Source organism: Nicotiana sylvestris, chromosome 4, assembly GCF_000393655.2.
Source record: "Nicotiana sylvestris chromosome 4, ASM39365v2, whole genome shotgun sequence".
Lineage (NCBI taxonomy): Eukaryota > Viridiplantae > Streptophyta > Magnoliopsida > Solanales > Solanaceae > Nicotiana > Nicotiana sylvestris.
Genome location: NC_091060.1, coordinates 165,512,637 through 165,537,352, shown reverse-complemented (window position 1 = coordinate 165,537,352; position 24,716 = coordinate 165,512,637). Strand labels below are relative to the sequence as shown.

Below are 24,716 nucleotides of genomic sequence, written 5' to 3'. Positions count from 1 at the left end.
AGATGCTCCTAAATAAACAGCAGTAATTTTATTACCATTAAAATGATACGAAAACATATACTTTCCTCGTCCCAATTTAAGTTACTAATATTAAAAGATGTCTTTTTTTTTTTTGGAATTGACTAGAGATAAAAAAGTGCATGTAAATTATGGCGGAGAGAATATAAAATACGCCCTCACATGCTTACCAGGTGAGGAAACTCACCCAATGTGAAGTTTTTTGTGTTTAAACGACACATTAGAAATGAGGGTGAAGTGTTCAAAAGGACCAAAGCTGAGATGAGGTGTTAAAATAAAACAATTGGAGTCAATTAAGAGGGGTTGAAAATTCTACGGAGAGCTTCTATAAGACTGAAGGACAAGACAACTAGTATTCCTATCCTATTTACATAGTCAAAAGATATTCCAAGAATATTTTACATTTTCCAAGAAAATTTCACAAAATTGGGGTGAAACAACAGAACCTGTAGAACTATAAATTATTGCACAAATAGTGGCGATGGCTGTAATAAATATGGTAATATGCAATGAGATGCATAATCGCGCTCTACTCCCCCTTGCCATAAATTAATAGGAGAGACCACCGAGGAAATGAAGTTGGCATTGAAAGCGAGAGAGAACTCTATCGTCAAAAGGTAGGGGTAAGGTTGCGTACACATTAGCCTCTCCAGACCCCACTTGTGGGATTACACTGGATTTGTTGTTGTTGGTGATGGTGGTGGTGTATTGAAAACGAGAGGGAAGAACTTATTGTGCCAGCAAGATCAACTCCTCATCTTCTTATTTGATTTTAATCCAGAATGGTTTTTGTTTCTTTTCTTGCCAATCTTTTCTGTCTCCGGCTCGAAATGCTTCTCAAGCTTGAATTTGTTGGATTTTACACTAATTACACCACCAGGAACTATCTTCCCACCACCATTCTGGAGAGCATTTTCAAAATCAGCTTCTCTGTCCACTATAGCGAACTGCTGAATTAGTTCTGGGTCCAACAAACCATCCGACTTGGCTTTCATCTCATCCTACATACAATCTTAGGTAAGTAGAGAACTTTCCAGGCGGGGGAAAACTTGCAGAGACATTAGCAAGTATTTTCAAACCTGGACTTTCTTTGCAGCATCGCGGAGATCTTCATCCACAGATATAGTATGTGGTTCCATCTTAGTCTAAAAACAAGCAAGAAAAGAGAAATGTTCAGCAAAGACAGATGATCAGAAGATAAGCAGATACAGGGCCTCAACTGCTCTTTGATTAATAATAAATTGTTCATATTTTGAGGCAAACTAACACAAGAAATGTTGGAATATTTGCTTATGTTGACCAATTGACGCACAGCATTATGGCACATGCAGATATTGTTCGCTTGCTAGAGTTAGATTATTTCAACCGCTCTTAGCATAGGACGTACGCGAGAGTGAAATATAACTCATCTACTTACCGCTTTAAGCCGAGATACAGTTGAGTCAATTTCTTTCGATGTTAAATTATTTAGGTATTTGCAAAGCCTCTTCATGACTTTCATGAACAAGGATAATATCTGCTGCCTTTCCAAATTCATTTCTCCCTGTAAAATAAGAATTAAAAAGAGTAAACTCAGAGCACTGGAATTCCTTATTTTGGATGCAAAGGATAACTAGCGGCCTAAACAAAAAGGAGAAGGGTATTTCACTGCACACGGTCTGACAGAGTGGAATAAACTATTAAAACAAAGACTAGCAAACCAGCAAACCTCTATTTCAGGGATGTCTTTGTGCTGCAGGCCATAGCAAAGCAAAAGGGAAGCCTGGGCATATGAAAGTGAAACTGGCAAATGCTCCAAAAAATACACACGTGCAAGTTTTTGAGCAACATCTCGAATCTGTGAAAAAATCGATCATGCAAACAATTAACATGTAAAATAAGCAAAAAAAACAAATGTCAGGCGCTTTTGAGATATTTAAATATCGCAGAATTAAAGGAAAGGTAGTTTTATCCTCCTTAGATGTTATGTCCACAGACAAAATATTGGGCACTTTTGAAGGGTTTTTTGTGGCCACATCTTTTATCCTTCATTTCTTTCCCCAGTATTATTATTCGTCTTTCTAATTCTATGCACCGGATAACATGCCCCTTCATGATCTCCATGCTTAAAATTCTTCAGATATCAAATGTCTAATTATTGGATTTTCTTCCCATGTATCAAATTAGAACTTCAACCTTTATAACTGAAGACCTAGACACAAAACAGACAAAGAGAGGACAACCATGCACCTGCTGACCTGCTATTAAATTATAAAGAAATATAACCGACATATTTCACATATCATTTTTGGTTCAGAATTTTCTTGTTACCAAAAGTAATATGTACCAATATGAGTAACCTAGAAGTGAATTCCAGTTGATTAATGGTGCTTCAAATTGGAGAGATGCACAACTTGAAGCTCTTTTTGGTGTTTCAAGTTGTTCAAGCATGTTTACCATTATGTTTTTCTTCTTAATCACAAGCTCCATATGATTGTAGATACTGAAACATACATCTCAATGGTAGCACCACCAGAGAATATTCTATCACTACTTGATATAGCATATTTTCACTCTCATCACTAATTGAGATCTAACCAGGAGAAGTCAATCAGGTTGTTTGAGTGGCTCAAAGTACTCAGCGTTTTTTCTATAATATGACTGTTGGTATAGGACGTCCCCCGACTTAAACATTTTGACAAGTAACAACTGTACTACTAGATATCTTGCTTCACTACTTAATATAATGTATTTCCTCACTAATCAACTCATATCTTACCAAGGGATAGTCAATTAGGCTATTTGAGTAAGCTTCAAGCCTCTTCATCTCATGAGGTTCCAAAACAAACTTCATGAAGTTTAAGAATTCACTTGAAGCAGAAGCAGTAGGGTCCTGCTCGACAAAGTTGATCTTCGGATCAAAGACACTGCACGATTATGGCCATCATAAGAATATGTAAAGAGACATACATATTAACTAAACACCAAAATATTCAATTTTACCTCATCGCAAGCTTGTAGTTCATCTTCCGGTAGGTAGAACCCAACATTTCGACTAACCTTCGCTTGTATTCTGAGAATGTTATAGACAACATCAATATATCGAAAGAAAAAAAAAAAAAAAGAACTAATAGAATAAATATTAGCTACTACAAGATCTGCAGCTAGTTAGATTGACGGGAAGCGGATAGAAAGGAAGGGAGATATTTAAGTGAGGGGGCAACATATGAAAACTTGTATATCTCTGTTTTCTCCAAAATTTGAACCGGAGTGAGGAAGACAATTTTCACCTCCTCGATGAGATTTTTCATAATTCCAGAGGTTGTTTGTAATAAGAAGTCACTACTCTCTTGACAATGTAAAAAAACTAGGGAACATATATTAGGAATCATAAAATTTTTGTTCCTTTTTATAATTGCAAAAGATTCTTCCATCTCCTTTAAATTTTCGAGAAGAACAAAAGCAACTGATACCTCGGTAGTAGGGACCATAAAAGCCCCACTCATCTGACCCAGCAGCTTCAACATCATCATTTCTCAAAGCCTTCAAGATCATGCATGTGTATTCGCCAGTTACGCTGTTCTGATTCATCCAATCATATGTCTGATCATAATTAGTCCTCAATAGCAAACATCTAAAGAGAATTTCAGGAACAAAGGACTCCAAGACTTACCGGGGCATTGCCTATGAAAAATGGAGCAAACTTATGTTTTCTCCAAAAGCGGAAGAGATCCAAGGTAAGTCCAAATGAGACCCCAAGGTAATGGAGCCTTTCAGGCCGTCTTTCACGTAATGGGACAAGCAAAGGAGGAAGATCTGTTCTCGATGTTATATTTTCTTCGAGCAAAGAGAACTGAAAGGAAGGTAGTTTGAATTCAAGAACAATTACCTAAAAAGGTTCTAATTCCAGATAGAAGTTTTCAAGATTTTTCAACCATCTCACTTTCCATATTACAGAAAATGGTCAATCAGAAGGCCTTAACATATTATATCATGCACTACAAAGTGCTACGCAGACAAACCACATCAACATGAAGCAAAGACAGATTCAGTGAGGAATAGTGTTATGATTTAACATTGTTAAAAAGAAGTACCTTTTGCAGTTTTCGAACACCCAAATGATAACAGGAAAGCCCATAACCTAAAGCACAAGTTGCAAAATTAGATCAAATAAGAATACCTTCTCTGCAGCTTCAGTTACATTGACTTGCGGAGTCTCCAGAGTATCTTCTGTCTCTACTTCAGATAATTGAGTCAACTGACCCTCAAAGTACCTATTAACAGTAAATTAACTTATTGTGCGTCAAAAAATCCGTGCAGGAAAGATAAGCAATAACCTACTACGTGAACGACGAATAGAAGGAAAAAACAGAGTGGAGAAGAACTGGCTTTTAATTTTGATACATATATATATCCTCACTATTTTCTATTTACCTAATATGTAACACCATCCTTATTTTCTATTTACCTAATATGTCCTCACTATCTTATCAAAAGTGAGGACTTTTCTGTACTTTCATTAGATAAATAAAAACCAAACAAACCCACCTCTATTCTTCTCTCATCCCCCGTCTCTTTCTTTCCTTACCCTTGTGAATTTCTCGCCGCTACGGCAAGCTCCACTCAGGTTTCAGTTCAAGTCTCTTTATTCTCACATTAGATAAAAATTAAAAGACACAAACTCAGAGCATTTTGGTATCAAATGATAATCACTGAAAGATGAATGCCACCCTTTTTACAGTAAAAGTAATTTCTGCGAAGTAAAATTTGATAAATATCAGAAAATACTTGCTTTCAGTGCAAACATATGAACTGAAAGGATGGAATTACTTAGAACTGTCACATCATTGACTGGAGAATTAAAGTAGGTGATAATGACTTGAACTCTCTTTCTCTTTAGGGCATTTCTACTTAAAATCTCTCTTTCCGTTTTGCTTCTCTGACCATTGAAGGGATCTGAAGTGATTACCATTTGGCTTTATAGTCCCTTTAACTTGACTTTTTTTCCTTTATATAGTTTTTCATAAAAGTCTTGATGATTACCCATGAACAAACTATTCTTGATGATTACCCAAACAAAGAGATTACTCCTTTTTTTAATAGAATGATGACAGTCAAACAAAGAGTTTACTGTTAAGTTCAATGTATGGGAGAAAAGGGCTTCTAGCTATCCAAAAGCTGCCTTGATAACATGAGCGCTCTCCCTTGATAACATGAGGGCTTCTTTTCTCCATTTTAAAAAATTATTTGTCTTGGTGATGGATGAATTGACTCGACATAATCAAGGGGATGTACCTTGGCGTATATTATTTGCAGATGACATAGTATTGATTGACGAGACACGGGATGGAGTTAACGATATACTGGGGGTTTGGAGATACACCCTAAAATCTAAAGGTTTCAAGTTGAACAGGACTAAAACCGAGTACATGGGAGTACATGGAGTGCGAGTTCAATGACGCATCACATGAGGCGAATGGAAGTGAGGATTGATATACAAGTCATCTCCAAGAGAGGAAGCTTCAATTTTCTTAGGTCAATAATCCAAGGAAACAGAGTGGGGAGGATGAAATGGAGACTTGCATCCGGTATCCTATGTGATAAGAATTTGCCACCAAAATTTAAAGGCAAGTTGTATATAGTGGTTATTAGACCGACTATGTTGTATGGGGCAGAGTGTTGGCCAGTCAAGAGCTCACACGTTCAGAAAATGAAAGTAATGAAAATGAAGACGCTTAGATAGATGTGTGGCATACTAGGAGAGATACGATTAGAAACGAAGATACACCGGGCAAAGTGGGAGGGGCCTCCGTAGTGGACAAAATGCGAGAAGCGAGACTAAGATGGTTCGGGCATACGAAGAGGAGGAGCACAGATGCCCCAATGAGGAGGTGCGAGAGGTTGGCAGTGATAGGTCTAAGAAAAAGTAGGGTTAGACCGAGGAAGAATTGGGGAGAGATGATTAGATAGGATATGACACATCTTTAGTTCACCGAAGACATGACCCTAGATAAGAAAGTATGGAGGTCGAATATTAGGATAAAAAGTTAGTAGGTAGTCGAGCGTTTTCTCTCTTTTCTAAGGGAGACATAATTCTAGTTTAGAGCACCTTATTTGCTCCCTCTTCCTCTTATTATATTATTATCATCATCATCATCATCATCATCTTATGCTTCAATTATATCACTACTGTTGTTTCTTTTACTTTGGTTACCTCAACTATTTTGTTGTCAATACTTTTCTTTTCTTTAGTATTTTCATCTTAATTTTTTTTTACTCTTGTATTTTTCAAACCTGATTGTAAACGCTTTTCTTGAGCCAGAGGTCTATCGGAAACAACCTCTCTACCTCACAAAGTAGGAGAAAGGTCTCGTACACCTCACTCTTCCCAGACCCCACTAGTGGGGTCACACTGGCATATTGTTGTTGTTATGGTGCTAACCTACTACACTCTCTCTATCTCTTCCCCCCACCCCCACTCATATATATATATATATATGTGTGTGTGTGTGTGTACGTACATGCATGCAGCACCAGTATGCATAACAAGCAACGGCCTGTGGAGTAGCTTAATGTTTCACAAGTTATAGAAAGCAAAGGTGATCAAAGCAACTATCAAAATCATATGGAAACCGGAAGATGTGAGCATTGTTGTGAAATTTGAAGCTACCTGGTTAGGAGTTCAACGGCAGCAGAACCATAACCCATCTGCAACACCACAGTGAGACATGGTTAGACTTGGACATGCTGATAAAGGAAATAAACTGATCGAAAATTATCAAAAACCTCCCTCCATGTCTGCTTTTAAACACAAACCTCCATTGTCGTAAGGTATGCAGACTGCCCCCAATTTAAACGTTTTTCAACGAGATGGGTTAAGATGACAAGACTTCTGTCATATTCTAAATCTATCTATTTGCAGCTTTAATTATTAGTGCTAAATTTTGTATCGCAAATCCCCTTAAATTCTTTTTATACTACAAAATTGGTGTGAAAACTTAGTTAATATCTTTACCAATAACAAAATGTAAAATAAAATCTTCTTTCCCACATGGATAGAATAAATCAACAAACAATGACAATGGGTTCAGTGGACCGAGAAGTACTTCTGTATTTGGTCGGCAATAAACATTTTTTGCTCAATGATTTTGAGAGTGTGAAGCAACAAAAAGCGACAAGGGCTCGTTTCGCTCAAAGTGTGAAGCGAAGCCCTACCTTCATTGAAATGAAGTGCAATTTTAAAAAAAAATCAAAATAAACCTTAGAGCACATGAAAAACACAGAGAGAAGAAGAAAAACAAATAAATAAAATTCAATTAAATTAACAAACTAAAAAAATGGAATAATTTAAAAATTCAATTAGATTAACAAAGTGAAAAAAACAGAGAGAAGACAAATAAATAAATAAATTCAATTAAATTAACAAACTGAAAAAAAAAAATAGAACAATTTAAAGAATTCAATTAAATTAACAGTAAAACAAAAAGACAAACAAATAAATAAAAGAAGAAGAAATTATTCTTTTCCTTTTCTCTGTAAGAAAATAAAAAGTCCACCTTTTTTAAATAAAAAATGCACGCCTCCCTCACTGAAGTAGCTGCACACGGTTCATGCTCCAGTGGACGAAACGCTCGCTTCATTAAAACCACTTCGCCTCAGTCATCTGAAGCAGACTACCCTTAGCTTTACCGCTTCAACGCTTCCTCCAACACTGTTGTTGCCTTCTTAAGGTTTTTGTTTAAGTACTATAATTATACTGTAATCTATTCTTTAGGATGTAATGTTTTGGCTTGCTTGGTTTTACACATGTAAGTGAATTTAATTTTTTTAGTTTTAAATTGGTTACATTTGACAAATACAACAGTATATGCAATTTTAATAGAAGTATCCTGCCATATTATCAAGTGCATGAAGAATAGTAATTAAATATTAATACGAAATGTAGAATGAAATTCTTGAAGTTGAAAGTTTCTCTTTTCCTTGGTCTCTTCTTGCAATATCAAACTATCTGTCTTTTAAGGCGAAACAAGGAGGTTACCCTAACATCTTAAACCACGAAGGAGATCAATATTACACAGATAAACCTAGATGGAGGTCTCAGAAGTTTTTCATAAATTTTTTGAATTGGTAAGCATTACCCTCATGGCACTCGGATGTGTGGCAATGCGTACGATGCGGGCACCTGAAAGGCTTGGGAATACATCATCAGTAAACTGCTGGGAGAACTTCCAAGGTATCTGATCTCCAAAGGGCTGGTGACCTTCCCTCAGAGCTCTTTTAGCCGACTCTTGGGTGATTTGCCCCTCAAGGCAGACCTGTGTGTTTAAGTCAAATTAAGACGTAGATCAAAAACTCTTAGTGCTGCTTCTTTGATTCAAAGAAACTGTTAAGTTGAAATAAATACCACCTGTTTAATTCTCAGAAGAACTAAATTGAACCAGAAAAAAGAGCACAAAGAAAAAGTAATCTCTATCAAGTATAACAAATAAGGCTTATGATATCGTGAGAGATAAACACAGACAATGTCATTGTCTGGGATCGAGGCCAACGAGTACGGTCCTTATCAGAAAGGACTTACAAAATCAACCTTACATGATTGACTTATCAAACAAAACCACTAACCTGGATGACACATAGAATATCAGGAAGACGATTTTCTGATTCATCAACAGGGCCTGTGAAAACAATAGTTAGGCGCTCTTGCATTTACTTAATGCGGAATTAATCAATTATGTTCTATTGAAAAAGTATCAACTGGTTTTAATCATACCTAGTAGCACAAACAAGTGGTGAGCTGGAGCATCAGCCATCAATTGTAAATCATTTGGAGAATTTTTGTAATGCGAAGCAACATAGAGGGCCATCATTCGCTGCAAATGTTTCAATGCAAAAGGATCACAATATATCAAAGTTGACCAAGCAAAAATAGCCTAATGGTAAACAATACAGTACTTCAAGAGGAAAGGTGATTTACCTGCAGAAATAACTCACTATCTTTATGATAAGAGAAAAGTGTGTCCCGGTTAACGTAGTAGAGATCACAATCACCCGGTTGCGGTAACCTGGTGAAAAAAAGAGAATTGTAACTGGAGATAAAGCATGGTTTACTTCTGTAGGAACTAGGTTAAGACTTAAGCCAAAGAAGTTTTACCTTCTGATACTTGGGATAGTATTTGCAACATCCAAACAGAGCAAAGCATTAAGCCATCGTTCAATGCGATCGCCAGAAGCATATCTAATGGATTCGCTCAATTCTATCTTTTTAAAAAGCCGACCTACATTTGAGGGGAAAACTTAGATTTTAAACAACTAGATGAAAGAAACAAGATTTTGCACAGACCTTTGACAATTGATCATTCCACTACTTCAAACATCGATAATCATGAGAGGCAAAACTACATCATAGAAAAAGAGTGACACTTATGAATGAACAAAGCCCTTAGAGAATGCAATATTTTTAAAGACAAGAGCATATTGTCAGCATTTAATTAAATTGGGACGTCCAGTCATAGGAAACTTTCCATCATTTAAATTCACAAGTGGACCTGCAAGACCTTTGGAGTTGGAATATTTTAAAAGCATGTATTATAAGTATTTATTACTGGGAGGTTGTTGTTGTAGTATTATACGTATTTACTTTGAATAACTCCAGCCTTATTCACCAAAATTCTCGGTTTTAGTTGCAAACATTCAGTCATAGACCTGTATTGCCCAAGGCACAATTTAAGGCATGAATTAAGATAAGAAAGACTGTTATTTCACAAAAACAAGCACAATTCCAGATGTATCTCCTGGCTTTTAGTAACTATAAGGAGTTCCGAACCCAATAGCAGTGCTCTCTCATCTCAGTTTTCTTTGCTTACATAGTTCCTCCTGACATTAAATTTCAGGCCACATGGACTCTACACACCATAAGTCGAGTGATGACTAGCAAAACTGGAGCTGAAATACCTGAAAGTGCATTGTCTGCACTTTTGGACTTCTGACTTTGTTCCTCTAGTTGCTGCAGCAACTTCAATGATAAGGATCTTCCAGTACCTTCATAGCTTTAAAAAGATAACAAGAATAGATTCATCATCAGCGCCGTTAACCCCAGGGTAAAAACACAAGACGGTTCAGAAATATTCTTTTCCTGTATAAGTGAGTAAGAAGCAAAACTACTAGAAGAAACATATATTGGTAAAAGCAGGTTCTTTGGTGTAAGAAACAAAACTAGAAGAAGCACCATATATTGGAAAAGGAGGTTCTTTGGAGAGCATAACATTACTAGATGGAAACTAAGCAGAACACTGCCTCATACCCGTTCACAGTTGATGCAAGGAAGACGAGGTATGGACCAAGCAAAGATCTGACAACAGGTAATGGAATAGCTGCTGCTTCATCAACCACCAACAATTCCACTTGTGATAGCTTTTCATGCTCATGTGGTAGTATATACTGGCATTGCATAAATGATGCAGAGAATATCAGAAACTCAGACAAAAGGAAAATTAATTGCATTACACATGATAAAGTACATCAATGATCGGATACTTGCAAAAACGCTTTGTAAATAATGAACAGTACGGGTGTAAAAGATACATATGTTTGTAAGAATAGGAAAAATATTAGTTTAATAATACCAATATATTGACAACCTTAAGAGAACGCAGAAGCACAAGAGAGAAATACAAGAAATCTAGCCAGCATACAGAAATCACCACCAAGAGGAATTAAATTAGAGCAAGCTTTCAAAATGCCATCTAATGTTCAGGGACAACAGAAGGTGCAGAAAGTGACATCAGATTCCAGGATTATTCCCCGCATGAATGAGCTTGGAAAATGGAAGAGCCATTATCATGATATAACTCCTCCCCAATATTACTGACCTGAATTGTTTGTCTGTGCTGCTTATAGATGTTGATCCTCACGATAGATTTTTTAAACTCCGGATTATTGCTTATCACAATATCATAATGAAGGTGTTCCTGTAAAAGAAGCATATAGTAAGATACAACATCTCTATATACGATCAGCAGAATGTGAAATCAATCTCAGATGCCAACTATATGTGAGACAGGGAAAAATCCCTTACACGAGAACTTTAAGATCTTATACCATGTTTATGTTTCTACGCATATTTCAGCACGGGAAGCATTTTCTCACTTAAAAGGACTTGAAGGGCCAAATGACTGACTCAAAAGGAAAAATAACATCCCTGGAAAAGATAGATTTCATAGAGACTGAAAATCGACCCTGCTCAAACAGATATATCTGCCTCTTACCTTGTACTCGAGCATAGTGAAACCCTTGCAGACAAAGTCAAACAGAGTTTTCAGATTTTCAGGACTAGGCGTTGTTACGTAAATATTGGAATACCTGTAATAGCAAACTATAGAAGTTAGTAAAGCACAAAGTAGGATCACAGAGGAACCCAAGGGTGTAGCCTATTGGTCAATGAAGTGGGTGCAGAACGATGAGATCTCAGGTTCAAACCCCAATTGAGACAAAAAACACTAGGTTATTTCTTCTCATCTGTCTAAGCCTCGGTGGACAGAGTTACCTGGTACCTGGGTACCTGTTGCTGGTGAGGAGGTAGGACGTACCCCGTTTATTTAGTCGAGGTGCGCACAAGCTGGCCCGGACACCACCATTATAAAAAAAAGTAAGATCGCAGAGAGGAATAAATATTGAAACCAAAACCAGATTTATCCTGCAGCAACAGCCCCTGCAACTGCCAATCCAAGAGCAGCTGACTTCCCCCGGCCACGAGCAGCAAGCAGAGCAACAGTGCTGCGGAGTGTCTTATCCAGGATAGCATCAAGAAATGTGATCACTGCTTTTCCCTATTTCATACTGTTTGATTAATAGCACCTTACAGTAACAGGACAAAAAAGTCTAAATTGCGGTGGACAGAGAACTGCTATTTATGGTGAACTCGGTATTACAAAGTTAGATATTGAATCCATCCATTTAAGCTAGTAAAAATAGTTCTTTCAACAATTTACTAAGCAATTAGAAAAGACTTAAGATTTATTTAATGAAAGCATGGAAGAACAAGAAGTCATTTTTTATGAAAGGGAAATGCGGAACTCTAACAGATAATAATTGACGCAATGAGGACTTAACGTGCTAGTAAAATTACTAACTTCAAGATTCAAAACCCACAAATTGATATTTCTTTATCAGCAAGTCATATTCTTTTACTCAGTAAGTGAAGCTCTGTTTTATTTATCACAAGTCTTGAAGCTTTTTATAAGCGGTTGGCCCAACCGAACTGCATGATTCTACAACAAAAGGATTGCACAATTCAACCAGCGGCTTCTTTAGTCTGTATTCAGTATAAACACTTTGGATGGAGAAATCTACTTTTGGTGATTTCGTCAAAAATTAAGAAAAAATCATTTAGAACTTTTAAGTGCTGACAACTCTCACAATTTTGACTTGTTGACAGTTAATTTTCAATCAAAAAAAAAAAAACAATACAAGCACCAATAATGATTAAGCTTTAAATCAGCAAGCTCAAAGTTTTCGACAAGTTCTTATGTATGGTTGTACTTACTACAGCACCCACTTTTCTTTAATAAGGCAAATAATTTTATTAACAATTGGGGTGAACCCCGTATACAAGCCATATACCAAAAGAAGAGAACCTACACCAAAATATGGTTCTCCACAAAAGAGGCCCAATCCTCTATACAAACCGCAACCTCATGATTACACCAAAAATAAACGAGAAATAAAAGACTATATTGCAGTTTTCTAAAATCTTGTTCCTACACCCCTCATGTGAGCCCAACTATGCATCGCCTCCTTCACTGTGCCTGCCATCACCCATTGCATCCCAAACAAGTTAATGACCAACCTCCACAACCGATTAGCCACTTGAAAATGCAATAAGAGATTATCTACATCTTCGCCCGAGCTTTTGCACATGAAACACCAAGTAACATGGATAATCCTCCCCTTAGATTTTCCGCTGTCAAAATCACCCCCCCCCCCCAACTGCCAACCACACAAAGAAACACACCCAATAGAGCGATGAGGGAAAATATGCTCCTCTCTCAAGTAGCTTCTTATAAAAAGATTTACCAGAGAAAATACCCTCCCTACTCTATCGCCACCTCCACATATCGGATATATTATTTGACGAATCCAACCCATACAATAACTCGATCAAGTTGTGGAACTCTTCCATTTCCCAATGTTGTAGGTTCCTCTGAGATCTCAAATCCCAACGAACTACCCCCTTATGCTATCCATTTTTTTTTAAATCCTCCTATTAACTGGATATTGTCTGATTAGTGATTCTAGTTACCAGTGGTTGCAACCAATCCAACATTCCGCCACAAAAGAAAAGGACAAAGTGTCCACCGTAAATGTAAATTTTACCAAGTATCAAGTCATTATCTCCTGTTAATCTTGTGTTCTTACAATAACTCTGTTAAACATCTACCTTGCATGCAAGTAACTCTTTATCCTGGGGTTAGTTCCACATAGTCTAGCAAATGGCTATGAATGACATATTTAGAGAACAATTGAAAAACAAATGTCAACTTTTACAGTTCAAGCATAAGTAACTAACCTGGTCCAAGGTACAGCATTTACGAATAAGAGGACCGACAGGGAAGTCTTCATTCAATTGTTCTTTTAAATTCCTTAATTCCTTTTCTGCTTCTGAAAGCCCCTCAGAATCCTTTATCAAAGTAAGAATCATGAATGCTTATATCAAGAGATTATCAAAGATAGTTACCCTGTACTAAAAGTGACTCCAAATAGTAATTCTTTCGCAGTTCAACATCGATATGGTGTAATTATATATGAGAAATATAATTTACATGGACTATCATCTGAATCAATGCCTATCATCTAAGATATAGAAATCAGTAAATAGTACGACTCATGACCGAACTGATCCGGGAAGAACTTTACCTCTTGAACAGGAACAGCAGTAATATTCTTCATGTGGGAGGAGATTGGTAGAGTTTTTAATTCATCATTCATGACAACACATGTTTCACATGATGCAATAGAGAGTATAAAACGCTCATTAAAGCGAGGGGTAGCGTGTGAATGGGATTCTGTACGAAATCTGTTGTGAACATCCTGCATTTTCACGAAACTTCAGTGAGTCTTAAGATTAAGCACGCATAGAAAACCAATTAGCAATCTGCAAACCAGTAGCAGCTTCTTCATTCAAATACTCTTCTTCTAGTGTGAGTATGTGCGTGTGAGATCAGTTGAAATCTTATTTAACAATAAAGAGCAAGAAAGTAAAAACAAATAAGAAGTAAAAAGGAAGGGACATCACGAATCTACTACTTATTCAAAGTTTTCCAGCCTAGAAAGCAGGGCAGTTGGGACTGAAGTGTACCATGGCCATGGCGTAGAGGCTCTTAAGAGAGGACAAAGTGCGAATCAACAATACAATTAGCCCACCACCTTCAACTGTCTCTATTGTTCTCGCAAGAAGATTGGGTGTCAAAGCCTCGAAATCCTAGAACATCATAGAGGAAAAGAAATGAAATTTTCCAAAAGATCACGATTACATTTACATAGAGGCTTAAAAGAGGAAATAGGAAGTCGATTTGCTGCAAATAGTACGTGGAGATTTAAAACCTCTCATTTACCTGTAGTACACACATGCCATAAGTGTTTCCTAGAATTCTTTCTGAATCTCTATACAAGCAATAGCTGACGCCTCCAGTTTCAATGAAAAGTTCAAAAGGTTCTACTTTTTCAGGGTCCAGTAGTCCCCTCTGCATATATTTTTTCACTTGCTTCTTTCTCTTTTGCTTGTGACTGCAAAAAGACGATTGCATCTATCACCGACAACTGTCTAAATGACTAATAACATATACTGACAAACTGAGGTGAACACAGTGAGAAAAAAAAAACAGAACAAAGTCCCCACTAATCACTCGCAAGATAATCAACACAATATAACAACGTCCACAAAAGAATGACCCTAGCATTCCTTCCGGTGCCTGAAAATTTACTCCAGATATAAAGCTGAAACTAACTTTTCATGCAACAAACAAAGTGACTAAAGTTTCAAGACAACGACTACGCCCCAATCCAAACAAGTTGGGGTCGGCTATATGAATCGTCACTGACCATGTTACTCCATATAAACTCATCGCAGGGCAATATTTATCCAAAATAACAATAGTAATAATAAGTACTAGAATGCATTATATTTAAAAATCCATTTTATCATAACAATACTAGAATAAAAGCATAGGATGCAGTAAGTAAAGTTCCAATATTTAAAAATAACAATAATAATAATATTCCCTAACATCAAACATCAGCCTACATTTTATCATATTCCGAGTAAACAGAATAACTGCTACAACAAAGTCAAGAATTTTGGTCAAGCAGCTCCATAGATTTTTCACAGTTTCTCAACGTCAAATAAAATCCATGGCAGTTTATTCAAATTACAAATTTTAATCTATGCCTCTATGCCTTATTAAAGGTAGGGGTAAGGTATGCCTACACACTACACTGGTTCTGATGTTGTTGTTGTAATCTAACTTCCACATAGAATTAACAAATTCATATTTTAATAAAGGGCAAAAATTAACAAAAACGACTATATCCATAATTCAAAAAAAAAAATTGGGAGTAATTATAGTATGGAATCAATTCAGGTCAGTAGAGAACCAACCTACTAAGTTCAAGTTTGTCCTTGTAGCACCAAAGCACAGTAGGCCGTGACCTCACTACTGCTTTGCTCAACATGTAGTGCAAATTAACAATCTGTTTTATAAAAAAGTGAAGAATCAGAATAAAGTTCAAATTTTTAACAGCATTTAAGCAGATAAAATAGAGGAACGAAAAGTGCGTGCCTGGTCACGGGATTTGTCACCAATCATGACAAACATAGAACGGTGACGATTTCTAACCCCATTCTCAATTAGGGTTCTTATGTGTTCATCCACTTTAATCCTCATTGTTTTCTACCAAATTTTCAATTTTGATATGGTAATTAGATATTTACCAAATTTTGATTTGTCTACTTCTTGTACTAGTACTAGGGTTTAAAGAAGGTTAATGCGAATATAAGAAGACCGAATTATGATTTTGTATTTAAGTTTAGGCACTACTTTAATTTTCACTGTTGTGTTTTTCATTTGTTTATATAGGATAAAAGTTATTATCATCCCTATCAGATTCCCCTTAAAAATCAAACACCTCCCATAAAGTTGAATAATTGACATTTTTATTCTCCCATGTCAATTTCCGCCATTCACCAAGTTTTAAAATAGTTCACCAACTAATAAATGGGTCAAATATAATATTATTTAAAATTATATTTATAATAGGATGCTTTAATTAATCATTCACTATTGTTTATAATCCCTCTTCCGTGAGTTAATATTTTTAATTCATGTCTTCTTCTTTTGTGGTGATATTATATATATATATATACTAGTATCTATAAACGTGCATTGCACGTTATTAATGGCACATGATGGTTTAAATATTTAATTAATGAGAGAAATTTTATATATAATAATACAACAATCATCTAAATACCAAAAAATATTATTACATTAGCATAATATGTGAATTTAAAATGAAAGGATATTATCAGAACTTACACAAATGACAAATTTTTAGTTATGTTAAGTAGATAATTATGTACTGTAGTTTAAAGGTATCTAATGTGATGGTATCTTACCGAACACTTTTTTATACACGATGTTTTTTTGTCTATATTTCCTTCTAATGCTTTGGTTGCTCTGCCATAACCAAAACTCTTGTTGTCGATATTGATATCTCTGTTGAAAGTGCAACATATAATTATTCGTGTAAGAAAATATATTATTGTAAATATAGTCAAATATTTAGGATATTTGTCCTTGTGCTTTATTTATTATAACTACAAAACATAAACATACTGAAAATTATTTTCACACAAATTTAAAATAATATTCTTTAGTTTCGGAAAAGGAAGTTGAATTCGGGGATAAACACATACTTAGAAGCACATTGACCAGTATCATAAGTTATGTATGACGTTATTTTCAAAACTTCTACATACCATATGTATATGTACTACTACATAAGCTATTCAGCGCATCTAAATTTTCAGTAGTATGACGGGCATATGTTTTCTTCAAAATCAACCTAGATGCAATGGAAGATCAATTTTAACTTTGGCTATTATATATATATGGTGACACTAACATATGTAAGAAATAATGAACTTGACAACAAACATGTATGGTAGAAGGTCATTTGGTATTAAAGTATTTAAGTATTCTTCTTGGTAGTAATTGTTGGTATCATCTTTTGCTAAGTCAAAACTGAAAAATATTTGTTTTTACCATAAAACTTAGCAATCAACCTTTTATTTAGTTGATCAACATATTCATTTCTGCTAGCTAAGATAGCTCTTTAATTCCTATCATGTAATTTGCATAAATTGCATTTTAATCTAATGATAGAAATATTTTCCTTATTAAATACACTATTATTACCATTGGGGTTGATAATCAAGTATTATAGAATAACCAAATCATCTTTTATTGGATGCTCTTCTTTGTTTTCGACACTAAGCAAGAAGTCATTGAATGTTGGATCTGTTCTTACTTTTATATTTCTTGTCATTTGAGACCCTAAGTATAATTTTGGCATGCTAGCTTTTACAGTTTCTGCTTTCGTCAATTTTGGAACTACTGATAGTACTTGATGGAGATCACTTCCAAAACAATTACTTTTTCACCAAATGGTTCAGTGATACCCAATGTATCTCTAAAACTATGGGCAATTATTTCGATCGTTTAACGCTTAGTCAAAAGCGCTTCATCCCATATCATCACTTTAGCGTTCCTTATAAATTTATCATTATTGCCCTGCTTTGATATATTTGTGATGGTTATTTGAGTTATTTGGAGAGGTATATCAAATCTAAAGTGAATTGTACAACCTCATAATAAAATCGTTGATGGTACACCACTTATTTTTATTGCTAACAATATCATGTCTCTTGATCTGACATTTGCAAGTAATGCATGATATAGGAATATTATTTTGATTCCGCTGGAGGCATCTACAAAGGATAATCCATATACTAGAGTCTATTTTTTATAATATAGTCTTGAAAGCTTAATCTTGTTCAAGATTTAGCTTTGTGTGCTTCCTCAAACACCTGTATAGCCTTTAATATTATACGTATCTTTTTTACTTTGTGATATAATTTTTTTAATCTCTAACACTCTTTATATAAATTAATTTTATGTACCCTAAGATTTTTTTTTTAACATGAAAAATAATTTTACTCATATGATGAATTTAAAAAATAATTTAATTAGATTCTCTTGCTAAATAATTAATTGAAAGATTTGATTATTTGGGTTTAACATAAAAAAAATTTATTTTCTGTTGATTCAGATTCTTAATATTAGTTCATCTCATGTTTGAATATTTAATCGTAATTATAATTTTATCTATCATAAATTTTATTTCCAAAGAATAAAAAGATCGATCTGATATTCCACTTTTAGATCTTTATGTTTGCAAAATTATTAGTGGTATTGACTCTTACCAACCTCTTTCTTTCTCTTTCTCACACATTTATATCCTTAAAAATGTTCTTAGGTGTTCTTTAATAATTGGGTATATTTTTTAATATTACACTAAAAATTAATAATAAAAAATATTATTTGAGTAGGAAAGCAATTCAAATATAATAAAATAATATATTATCGTGGAGATTTTTTTCTCAATCTTAAAGATTTATGTAGTCCGTTTAACATTACTTTTATTTTTTCTCAGTATTGAATATTACAGAGTGGTAATGTATTACCAATATGGAGGATTCTTATGAAATTGATTTTACTAAACCTTCCTATATATTTGTAATAAGAATTCAATAGACAAGATTGTATTAATTTTAAAATCTTAAAGATTAAAAAAAATTAATATAGAAGTTATTGTAATCCAAAAAATAGGTTATTACAGCTATGTCTTTTTGCTATGAGTTCTTCTATTCGGAAAAGGGTTAAAAATACCCCCTAAACTATTGAAAAAAGTTTAAAAATACCCCCCACCTATCTATTGGGCTAAAAATATCCCTCATCCATCTTTTTGGTTCACTTATGCCCTTTGACTGTTAGGCCAATGCTGAATTAAAAATAATTATTATTTAAATTCCACGTGGCAACTTTTTATTGGTTAAAATTAAAACATCTAAACTATTAGAAAGACTAACCCATATCTAACCGTTTTTCGGACTACCCCTTCCCAAACATTGATCTGACCCGAATAAAAAGTTCAACTAAAAAAAAGACGCACCACTTCCATCTAACTCTAGGTTATCTATACCCCTACTGTCATACTTTGGAACAAAAATACTTCTATTTTGGATGGAGTGTCACGTGGCAGCACCATATTAAAACGATCCATTTCTTTTTTTTTTACCCGACCCGTCTTAAAAAAACCCACAATTCGACCCTTATTTCATTTTTTCAATTTTTTTTTAAAATTTCAGTTTTTAAAAAACGAATTTTTTGTCCAGTTTTTACAAATTTATTTTTCCAGTTTTTACAAAAAAAAAAAAAAAACTTTGAAAAAATTAAAAAAAAAATCAAAAAACCAAAATATTTATTTTAGTTTTTTAAAAACGAAAATATTTTGTTAAAACAAATTTTTCTTTCTGTTTTTACAGTTTTTTTTCCAGTTTTTACAAAAAAAAATTTAAAAAGCTGAAAAAATATTATTTTGTAAAAACTGAAAAAATAAAAGAAGACTTTACTAAATTAGTGGACCACTGGTGCATTAGTTTAAAAAAATGAAATTATTTTGCTAAATATTTATTTTTTAAGTTTTACAAAAAGAGTAATAATTATTTTTATTTCAGCATTGACCTAATGGTCAAAGGGCATAAGTGAACCAAAAAAGTGGATGAATGGATATTTTTAGACCAATAGGTAGATGAAGGGTATTTTTAAGTCTTTTCCAATAATTTATGGGCATTTTTAACCCTTTTTCGTCTTCTGTTTAATATGTTAAGGCTATTTTAGGAAACTCAATTCAAAGGAACTCTTCATATATAGATAGAGAACGCTTCTTAATAGTGGATCGGAGGTTACGACAAGAATGACGTGTGTTTTTGGTGTACAATGTGGAGAGAGTATGCAGCGATGCGAGCAGATCCAGTGTGTCTGTTCGAGTTTCCAGCGCTTTCTTCAGCTTCCGTGATAGACCTGGTGCCAAACTGCCAATGCCATCGCCAGCCACCGTCGATTTTCGTTGCCGGTGATAAGCTATAGATATATTAATTTGTATGTATATTTATAGAGAAAATAATAATTATATTGATAGGATTCCTAAAGTAATCATATAGGATTGTAGTATTATGGAATTCCGGTTATGTCCTTTTATTGTGAGTTATAATGCATAATATTAAAGGTTATTTTTGTAAACCAACATTTTATTCATATATATATATTAGAACGGCTAAGAATATAAATTTCTCCTATTTTTGTTGGGTTATTATTTATTAGACTGGAAAAAAAATATGAAATAAGAAAATACTATCGGAAAGTTGTGTTTTTCAGTCACTATGATTTTTGTGTGAGTTAGTAAAAATTTTATAATTTTTGTATGAGAAAATATAGTTATATGACTTTGGTGAAAAAAAGTCATAATTACATGACTATTGGTGAAATTTACTCAATTTCTAACTATAGATATTTCTCCAAGGTAATTTGATTTTTAATAGGATCCTGTGTTAAATTAATATATCTTTAGTGCAACATTAATTATAATATTCTAATAGAAAATATCTTATGCAAAAGTTAAGCTTTTTTTTCTAAAACTTAACTTAAATTCTTAAAATTTGTAAAAGCACAAAAGATTAATATAATTTGTAGAGACATCTCTAATATATAGACTAGTGGCCTATATTTTTTCAATCACCAAAATTTGAAAATCACACAATCCATCCCTTAAATAGCTAAATTCTAAGATCTAATCCATATTGCTGATTTTAATTAAATTCCATAAGAGAAGGCTGAAGCAGAGTAATAATGGCGGGATTGTTCGATAAACAGGCGCAGTTCTACTCCGACTCACGGCCAACTTATCCCGGCGAATGGTTTTCAATGCTGGCTCAACGCGCCACCAACCACTCTTTTGCTTGGGATGTCGGCACCGGCAACGGCCAAGCTGCCATCGGAGTCAGATCCCTCCCTCTCTCATTTACATTATCAGTATATTTTAACTTGTAGTAGCAAGTAACTTACTTTATTTTTCAGGTAGTAGAGCATTACAAAAAAGTTATAGCAACAAATGTTAGTCAAGCTCAATTAAATCATGCACTACAACACCCCAGGATTCAATATTTTCACACTCCACTTTCCATGTCCGACGAGGAACTCGCGACTATAGCTGGAGGTGAAAACTCTGTGGATTTGATCACGGTTGCTATTGCAGTTCACTGGTTCGACCTCCCAAGGTTCAACTAACTTATAATCTTATATGTCATGACATTTATACAGCTATCAGAGCACCCCATTAAAGAAACATAGCCTGGCCAAGGCAAAGTATTCAGAGGCGAATTAAGGATTTGAAGTTTATGGTTTTCTATCGTAATTTTAAATTAATATACAATAACAACTAGGTTCAATTATATATTTATAAATATTTAGTGGAATTCTTAATAGAAATATAGCGTTTATGCAAAAGTTATTGGGTTCCGGGAACCCAGTAATATCACTCTAGATCCGCCACTGAAAGCATCCTGCATTCACGCAGGGTCCGGAAAGGGCCCCACCCTAGGGGTGTAATGTAAATAGCCTTGCAAGCATTAATGACTACTTTCACGGCTCAAGATAGGTCCCATAGGGTCAACTTTACCGTTGCTCCGAGCCTCCCTGTCGAACATCCCATTAAAGATTTTTTGAAAACGTATGTTTTAAATTCGTTTTAAATCTTTTGAACAGGTTTTACTCAATTGTGAATCGTGTGCTAAGGAAACCAGGAGGTATAATAGCAGTATGGGGATACACAATGATGAGTGTTAGCCCTGAATTTGATTAAAAAATGAAGAGTTTTCTTGATTCAACACTTGCTTATTGGCACCCAAATGCTAAATTCCTGTTCGATGGGTACAGAACACTGCCGTTTACTTTTGAGAGTGTGGGATTAGGTTCAGAAGGTAATCCAATTCCTGTTGACATACAAAAGGAGATGTCATTTGAAGGGTTTTTGAGATGGCTCAAGTCTTGGTCATCTATTAATACAGCTAAGGAAAAAGGGGTGGATTTGTTACCAGAAAAGTTGGTTAAAGAATTTGAGATAGCATGGGGAGGGCCTAAATTGGTTAGGTCTGTTGTCTACAAGGCTTTTATGCTTGGAGGTAAAGTTAAACTATGAAAATTTAGGTTAATTTGGTTGTTTGTTACTGGTATAGGACTGAATTTCCAACAGTGTGTTGGATCGAGGATTTTATGTCGATGTGTGTAGAATAACACTGTATCCATTAACCTTTTATAGCATTATGTCATAATCCGACATATCAGTCATACCACATAGTCGTTACTGTAAGCACGTGATTTTTGCCCTATATGAGAATTACTCCCAAAAAATTCAAAAATAAAATGATTTTTCTTTGGTGTGCAATTTTGTGATATTTTGTGATATTTTGAAGAATTATTTGTATTTGTCTGTGCGTGTTTATTCGCTAAATTAATAAAAAATACAAAAATATGTCGCATTTTGCATGTAGGATTTAATTCTACAATTGTTAGTAATTAAAATTGTTTTACAAAAATTAAAAATTACAAAAATAGGCATCGTTTGCATTTTTAGCATTTAATGTCCAAATATACAATTTTATGCTTAATTAATACTTAATTGTGCGTTAATTGTTATTGGGAGTTAATTTGCGCCTTTATAACTTAATTTAGTTCTTAATAATAGTTTAAGTATTTTTATAATTTAGTTTTAGAAAAATAAAAGAAGAAAAGAGAGCGAAAATATAAAGAAAGTCGGAATTGGGCCTCTTCTTCAATTTCAAGCTATAGGCCCAAAAAATGGCCCAATCTTCCCTACGACCCAGTCCATTTCGAACTGGGTCGACCCAGTCCATTAACCCAACACCCCTTCTTCATTTTTGTCCAACACAAAACAAAACCAAAAAAAAAATAAAAAATAAAAAGTGAATTATCACTATTAATAGTTTTATTTTTTGTTTTTTTATATATATAAAAAAATCCGAAAATATTTTATTTTATTTATTATTTTTATTTAAAAAAAAATATATATATATATAGTAATTTCGGAAATAATTTTAAAAAAATAAAAAATAAAAAAAAAAAAAGTAAAAGAATGTAGAAAATTTAAAAAAAAAAGTAAAAAGTTTTAAAAAATTTAAAAGTAAAAGAAGGTTGGAATTAAAAAATAAATATAAAGATATCTGAAAATTTAAAAAATTTAAAGTAATTGAAAGTAGCATTTTTAAAAGAAAAAGAAAAGATAGTGGTTTATTTTTTAAAGAAAAGTTAAATAAAGTGAGATTCTCTTTTAAAAAAAATAAAAAGTGGGATTTTAAATAAGATAAAGTAATTAAAGTTGGAATTTTAAAAATAAAAGTAAATAAAGGTGGGATTTCTTTTTCTAAAAAAATAAAAGCAATTTGTAAGTGGGATTTCTTTTAATTAAAAAAATAATAAAATAATAAAAAACAAATCTGAAAATTTCGAAAATTTTGCTATAAATAGAAGAGAAAATTTAGGAAGAAGGGTGGAAAAAAAGAGAGGAAAAACTAGATAGAGAGAAGAAAAAAAGAGGGGGCGGAGTGAGAAGTATACACCCGATATACATTCTGGATACACTGAATATACAGGGGCAGAATTCATTTTGGAGAGTTTTGAAGTTGAAAAAGAATAGTTACTGCTTCATTGCCTCGCTTAAGATCTGAAATAGTCAGAACCTTCCTGCCTTTTACTTCTTCACTATACTTGGAGTCGTTTATAGTCTCCTGGGTTTTCTGCTATTCCTACTGTACTGGTTTGCGATGTTGCTGAATCTGCTGTTGCTGTGTTATTACTGCTGCTGACTTCTCCTTCTTTTGTTCTTGTACTGCTGTTTCCAGGTACACATTTGTACAATCTCGGCTTGAAGCAAAAAATGAAATATTAATCAGGCTTTGTTCCTGTTGAATTCCTCCTGTTTAGATTTGTGGTTGAATATAATTTTTCTTTCTTCGTATAAAGATGTAGTTGAATGATTAATGAATAATGAGGTTGCATATGTATACTTTCTTCATCTAATAATGTTAGTTTAAATTACGGAGAATAATTAATCTGTTTTGATATTATGGTCAATCTCATGTTCTAGTATTATTGAATAACAGAATATAAAATGAAAGCAGTTTTTCTTTGTACAAACTCGATCGCAATTTTCCATTCGCATTAGCCGTAAACTAATAACTAATAAGTTACGTTTTTCAGCATGTAAATAATTAAGAGATTTTCTTTTATTTTAGAGACGAACTTAATAGAAAATATAGTCATTGTAGGTTTATCCTTTAAAAATAAAAATGAGACGAGCCTCGCCAAATAAAACGTATAGATTGCGGGGCCCTCACAAAATGTATGGTTTAATTAGAATTCGGAAGGACCGTTTAGCGAATTTCACGGTCTTCCCCAAAATAATAACGCGATAGTCTCTTTAGGCGCGTGTTTAATATTTTACTTTCTTAAGCCTGGGTGTGCATTTCA

The 24,716-nt window shown here is 34.0% G+C and overlaps 2 pseudogenes; one reads left to right on the top strand and one right to left on the bottom strand.

The window, feature by feature from the left end:
* Window positions 1-311: 311 nt before the first annotated feature.
* LOC104233151 (RNA cytidine acetyltransferase 1-like) lies at window positions 312-16,077 on the bottom strand (annotated as a pseudogene).
* A 4,867-nt stretch (window positions 16,078-20,944) lies between these two features.
* LOC104233150 (uncharacterized) lies at window positions 20,945-24,320 on the top strand (annotated as a pseudogene).
* The last annotated feature ends 396 nt before the right edge of the window (window positions 24,321-24,716 follow it).